This window comes from Quercus suber, unplaced genomic scaffold (genome assembly GCF_002906115.3).
Source record: "Quercus suber isolate HL8 unplaced genomic scaffold, Cork oak 2.0 scaffold_34, whole genome shotgun sequence".
In the NCBI taxonomy this organism is placed as follows: domain Eukaryota; kingdom Viridiplantae; phylum Streptophyta; class Magnoliopsida; order Fagales; family Fagaceae; genus Quercus; species Quercus suber.
Genome location: NW_027069499.1, coordinates 1414329 through 1421928, shown reverse-complemented (window position 1 = coordinate 1421928; position 7600 = coordinate 1414329).

The following is a 7600-nucleotide window of genomic DNA, read 5'->3' as shown; positions in this document are numbered from 1 at the left end:
TTTAGATAATACTGAACAGAAAATATTTCATGCAAAATGCTATAAATAGTTTATGCAGAAAACAATGAACAATTTTTATGAAAAAAACAGTGAACAGTTTTAATTAATACAAAACACATATTTTATGAATGCAGTAAGTAAATTTGAATATACAGTAAATATGATGGGCAAAGAGCAAATTTTATTAATGTAGAAACAGATTTTATCAATGCAAAAAAATATATTTGATTATTATGAAATTCAAACATGAAAAAACATTCAAATTTGACGTTTAAATTTAGAAAATACAATTTTACTAGGTGTTTTATGATAAAACAGTGAACAATTTTTTTAAATAGTAAACAGAAAATAATTTATGCAAAAAAAAAAGTGAACAATGATAAAACAGTGAACAATTTTTTAAACAGTAAACAGAAAATAATTTATGCAGAAAAGAAAGTGAACAATTTCTTAAATAATGTTGAACATAAAATAATTTTATGCAAAATCGTAGAAATAATTTATACAGAAAACAGAAAACAATTTTTATCTTTATGTTTATTTGTCGATTATCCAAAAAAAAAAAAAACACAATACACGATACTCAGAGTTTAGTAAACTCGAGTACTGTGTAAATTTTTTTTTGGAATTTATTTATAAAACGTACTCGAGCCTAGTATACTCGAGTATTGTGTTGCATGAAACTCGAGTTTATCAAGCTCGAGTACCACATAATTTTTTTAATCGCACAAATTCTAGCTCAGCAGTGCCACAGTGGCAGAATTGATAAAGAACTCGAGTTCTAGAAAAAGTGGTACTTTGCTATTTATTTCCGAAACCGTGTTTTTTTGCTAAAAATTTCAAAAAAAAGTGGTATTTGGCCATTTTGGCCGCATTAGATGCGCAAAATAATTTAATTATTTACTTCACCTAAAGCAAAAAAAGGTGCTCTTGCATTATAACAAGGCTTGAAAAAATCGATCATTTACTCCAGCTCTATATAACTGTAATTCTGATTCACTTTCAATGCTAATCTCAGTGTTAGCAGGTGCAAAAAGAACATCTCCTTCAGTAACTAGTTCGCCTTTGAATGATCCCGCATGCATAATTCCCTCCCCAGCCATGACAAGGAAAATGGAAGGGCCTAAAATTGCTGGAAAAACTGTTGATGCCCCACGGGGAAGAATACATCGATCCACCTCAAATTCATCAAAAGGTGGCAGGTACCTTCTTACATATGAATTCAGAGGAACTCCTTGCAGGATTTCAGGAAAGCCCTGCAACATAGACAAATATCAATATTCATAGGCGTAAATACACTTTTGGTCCCTACATTTTGGGCCATTTCTCGATTTGGTCCCTAAATTGATTTTGCTCCTAGGTCAGTCCTTGATTTTTAAAAATCGTTTTTAAAATAGTCCCTGCCGTCAACCCAGTGACAGAAAATGCTGAGGTGGCAAACGGAATGCACTGTTTGCTGACGTGGCTAATAAAATAATAATAAAAAAATATATTTAACATTTTTTAAATGCCATGTCACTATTTAAATTAATAAAAAAAAGCCAGAGAAAATTAAAAAAAAAATGTAAATTAAATTTTTTTTAAAAACCTTAAATCTAATTTATACTAAAATCATTTCTTAAAAAATAAAAATTCAGAAACGTTTTAACCTCATCAACTTAAAACAAATCTTCTACACTCTCCACTAATCTCAAACTCCCTCTCTCTCTCTTCACCCTACACTCGGTCTCCCTAAATCAGCAATCACCGATTCAGCCTTCTTCTCCCTCTCTATTTCTCTATTTTTTTTTTCCTCATCTCAGTCTCCCTCTCTCCGAATCGGTGATTTTTGGTTGAGTGGTGGCATTTCGGTGGTCGTGGCTCGCTGTGGGTGGGTTCAGATCGGCACAAGTGGGATTCAGATCGCCGTGGGCTGGCGTGGGGCCGTTGGTGCTCGTGGGTGGCCGTGGTTTTGCTCGCCATGGGCTGCCGTGAGTCTTGGGTTTGGTGGTTGTGGCAGAAAATGGATTTGATTTGGTTTTGTTTTTTATTTATTTATTTATTATTATTTGGGTTTGTGGGTATGGATTTGGCAGTGGTGGATGTTGATGGTGGTAGTGGTGATGGCAGTGGCGGCGGATGGTTTGGGTTTTGGATTTGGAATTTGGATTTTGTTTGGGTGTTTTGAGTTTTAGTATGGGTCTTGGGTTTGACTCTCGGCGGTGGGTGGTGCTAGGTTGATCGGCGGTGGGTTTTTGGTGGTGATTTGTGGTTGTTGTGGTTGGTGGTGTGGGTGATTGTGGTGGTTGTTTTGGTTGTCGGTGGTGGTTTCAGTTTGTGGGTATGGATTTATTTGGATTTTGTTTGGGTGTTTTGAGTTTTAGTATGGGTCTTGGGTTTTGTTTGAGTTTGGGTTTGACTCTCGGCGGTGGGTGGTGCTAGGTTGATCGGCAGTGGGTTTTTGGTGGTGATTTGTGGTTGTTGTGGTTGGTGGTGTGGGTGATTGTGGTGGTTGTTTTGGTTGTCGGTGGTGGTTTCAGTTTGTGGGTATGGATTTTTTGTGTTGAGATTGATTTTGAGTGGGTTAGTCAATAGGGTTTGTCTTGATTTGGAGAAAAATGTGAAGAATGAAGTTCATGTTTTGGGTTGGAGGTTTTTGGGTTTGACAATTTTCTGGGTTGGTTTTCTTACGTGGGTTTGGGTTTGATGATTTTTTGTGTTCTGGAGGTTTCGGTGGAGGATAGAGATTTTGTATGAAATTTTGCATTGTTCTGGGTTTGATTTGTGCTCTTGTTCTGGGTTTGGTTGTTCTTGGATTCGAAGCACATGAAGAACAGTAATGAAAGAAATAATAATAATAATAATAATAAAATTAGATTTAAAAGTTTTTTTTTTTTAAATTTAGTTTGAATTAAATTGAAATTGAAAAATATAATTTATTTTTATTTTTTTTAATTAAACTGACATGGCTTTTTTTAATTCAGAAAATGGTGACATGGTATTTAAAAAATGTTAAATATATTTTTTTATTATTATTTTATTAGCCACGTCAGCAAACAGTGTATTCCGTTTGCCACCTCAGCATTTTTTGTCATTGGGTTGACGGCAGTGACTATTTTAAAAACGATTTTTAAAAATCAGGGACTGACTTAGGAGCTAAATCAATTTAGGGACCAAATTGAGAATAGGTCCAAAATGTAGGGACCAAAAGTGCATTTTCGCCAAAAAATATTAATACATAGCCATATCGTTATCAATACACGACTTAGAAAAAATTGTTAACACATAACTAAGACGTCATTCATACATGACGTAGAAATATCATACGCAGCAGTGTTGTCATTCATACATGGCACAAAAACAGTTATTAAACATAATCAAGGATGAAAATACTTAGAAACTACTCGAAGTAAGTTATATGCTCAAAATAGATGAGCCGAAAAGATTGTTCAAAGGAGAAAAAGAAAGTAAACGTGCCCAAACAATGAGCCCTAAAGATAATAGTGTTTTCGTCCTACCAAAAAAAAAAATGATCTAAGGTAAAACCCATGATGACAGGTCAACATTGACAGCTTCACTAATAGCAACGACTTCTCCACCCTCTCCAACACCTTCTACGAATTGACGATTAGCCAAAACCTCCTTCTCAACAGCTTCCATGTCAAGGTTGGAGAAGTCCAACTCTAGATGATGTTTGGCCAGGTATTTTCTGAAGAGTTCAAAACCCTCCATATAATAGTCACACAATTTTTCCGAGTACTTGTCAGAAACCTTGAACTTCTCCACCGCCTTTGTGCTTGCCTTCTCAACCTTCGAAAGAGCCTTATCTGCTTGTCTTTCAGCCTAGTGAAAGCCTTCTTAGTATCAATGCTCTTCTCCAAAGCTGTCAGATGATCCTTGTCCTTCTTGGATTCATTAACAAGAGTAGAGATCTAAATCTTCAGTGACTCATTCTCGGTTGAAAGAGAAGTGGTCTTAGACTGAGCCTCAGCTAACTTCCCTTCATAATTCAAGTATTTCCCTAAAATATACCAGGACTTTCCCAACACCTACAAGAATAAGTAAATGGGAGTTAAAAACAAAAAACATAAAGCATAAAAACAAAACAAAACAAAAGCATAAGATAGAGGGACAAGGACACATACCTGTATGAGCTTATGAAGGTGTGACGACATCAGCTCATGAGGAGACTTCCCCATCAACGATTCTAAGTCTTCCATAGAGATCATGTCCTAAGCCTTCTACACTGTAGTCCCCGCATCTTCCCTAAAAGAGGCAATTGAGGCCTTACTTGTAGCTTTGGCCTTAGAGCCACCACTAGGAGAGATGATCAGCTCCAAGGAAGGAGTAGGTGAAGCGAGGTGACGATCTTAAGACTTGGCCACAGAAGAAGTTACCACTGGATTGTCCTTGGATGGCTCGCTCTCCTTTGACGTTTCCTAATCAGAAGACCACAAGTCAGGCTGGCTTTAGCTTTCTTTTCCTGGACCTCAGCAAGTTTCGCCTTGTTGAATCTAGTTGTCATTCCTGAAAAAAGAAAGAAAGATGATGATTCCTAGCAAGCTTAACTTCCTCGCAAGAAATAAGTGAGCATACTTACTCTTCTTGATGATCTCGATGTTCTTTCGAACTTTACTAGAAGGCTTTAAACTAAGGAAGTGAAGAAATAGAGATTGAGGGGAAATGAGTCCAAATGCTCCTTAACCTTCTCTAGATAAGCGTGATACCACCTCTTCAGTCGAGGATGGACTTTATCTGTAACAAAAAATAGCAAACAACGGATTCAAAAATCAACAAAAATATACGAGTGTAGAAACATGTAAACACGAGTACGAATAAAGGACGCATTAGGCACAGGAGTCCCCCAACTGTGAAGCAACCTGGGAGCTTCACTTGGATCCTCACCAGGAACAGTTTCCTAACCTTCACCAAAGATGAAGAAAAAGCTTGTCTTCCAGTTTCATAGAGAAGAAGGGGAGTCAAGAATCAGCCTTGAATTCCTATCCTAGGGTTTGAACTCCCAATAACCAGGATCCTTGGAATGTCTTAGGCGATACAAATGTAAAATCTCATCTATCCTAATGGTGTCTTCGTCATTAGTTGACATCCACACCACCATACAACAAATAACTATCCTCCACGAATTGAGGACTAGCTAAGCAGGAGTAAGTAACAAAATGACTAAAGAGCTCCCTAAGAAAGGGATGGATGGGGAAACGAAGACCACTGATGAAGTTAGCCCAGTATAAGCACACTTCATTAGCGTAAGAATGGTAAGCCCTATCATCGCCATTAGGAATCCCAACCTTGACAGACGAAGGGAATTGAAACCTATTCCTAATTCTCCCCTCATCTTTCTCCTTCAAAGCACAACAAACATCCTAAGCTTTGTAGGGAGTTGATAGGGAAGTGACTTCAAGAGCCCTATGGTCCTTGGATGAGGACAAACCCATTTCAAGTTCACTGGACCTAACCTCACCCTCTCCAGTCATAGCCAATGTTTAAGCAATCCCTACAGAATGATGGACTAAAAGAAAAAGGAAACGCAAGGAGAACTAAAAGGGACAATTTCTACTTACGAAAAGCCCAACCTTAAGGCGTTGTCTACCTATAGCCTCAAGCAAACTACACAAACGAGCAAAGAAAAAAGAAATCGAGGGACAATTCGACCTAACCATAGAATAATCTACCATTAAAGAATGAAAACAGAGAAAGAAACACGAAAGACTTACCAGAAAGTGAGAAGGGAATGAGGGAGAAACAAGGAAAAGGAAGGCTCTAAAACAATTGAAACGCCACGAAGAAAGAAAGAATAATGCAAAAATGGAAAGAAAAGAAAAAAGAGGGAAAAAAGGTAGAATAAATGGAAGATCGTGCGTGGGAAAACTAAGATAAACTGACACGAAGAAGATATCCTAACCGTACAGTGGCGCACGGCAGACAAGACATCAATTCACAATAAATGCGCCAAACATGGAACACGGAGTGACGGATGGTTATGATCTTATCATCTCAAAGACGAGAATATAAATAAGAGGCAACTGATGAGTCAAAAAATAAACATGGGATTGTCATTCCCATTAATGATGATCAAAGCAAGCGTTACACATTTATTCTGCGCATTAATGATGAAACATAACGGACGGAGCAACGATAACAAGTGAGTTGTGCACTTCAGAGCTCTCATTGATAACGTACTAGCCGTTGAACATAAATACAGACATTCATTGTTCATTAAGGTGAGGAACAACTATAAAAGAAAGAAGAAGCAGAATCCAAAGTTACACACAAATACTTATCCAAAAAATCACTCCAAGTCAATTTCTCTCTAAACAACTTTCTCCCTTTTTGACTTAAGCATCAGAGTGTTTTTGGCAAACACCACACTGGTGTGTTCCATTTATTTCCAAAGATTTCTTGTAGGTTTGCACAGGAGACACGGCCAAGCCACGGGATCGTCCATCCATAGAGACAAGGATCTCAAATGTTGATTTTTCGCATCATCAATTATAATATCAATATAATTGAGGCATCAAAGCAATAGACTCAAGCACCTCAAATGTGCTCAAATTTCAAGATTTACTATCAGGGCTAAAGTAGTAGCAATACCACAATAAAGTAGAAAGATTCGATTAAAAAAATTAGCATCAAATATTACTTGGGGTAGCAAAATATATGGCAATCTAAAAACCTTATTCGTGGGTAGCAAAACAATTATGGTTGAAGTGTTAGGAATGCTTTAAGCATATTAATAATAATTGTTGTAATTGGATTTAGTTAGTTACAATTCCAAACATGTTAATCACATTTAGCACATGTTGAAATTATTAATACACATGGGAAATAATAGGACCATTAGGATAAGGTTATGTGGGCCAATAGAATAGTTTTATGGTTCTACAAGTACTTACTTATAATCAAATTTCCATAATTGAAGAATAAACCAATTGCTTAGTGCATTAGTACATCTCTCACTTAATATTTTCTTTCTCAAATAAAGTCAATTCTCCTACTATTCTTATCCATCCCCATTAAGAACCACCGGGTTCTTAACATGAAGCAAGCAATAGAATTTGTTGTATAATGTAATAGTCATTCTTATGGTATATAGCTATACCATAAGAATGACTATTACATTATAAGGTTTATTACAATCTACAAATTGTGCCCTTAGATAACAACATTCTAGAGTAATAAGTTTTCACTTCCCAAAATGAAAAATATTTGGATAAAGTTTGGCCAATGATTACAAGTCCACTCTATAAAATTAAAAAACAAAAAGAAAAAAGAAAAAAGAAAAAAAAAGGGGGTTACAAGTACACTAAAAATCTCTTTTCTTGGTTGTGAATTTTTCCAAATCTACAATTAGAGTACATATTCTTCTTTCATCCTCCATATTTGAAAAATTTTCAGAAAATAAAAAATTAATAACTACAACATTAATTAATGTTTAAATTTTAAGTATTGGTAGTATAAAATTATACATAAGAATATAAGTTTATTGATCAAACTAGTACAAAATTTAACATGCATAATAAAAACATAAAGAACATATAATTTAACTATTAAATTTTCATAATACTTTTTAGTATGTTCTGTTTAGTAGGAGTTGTGTGTAGCC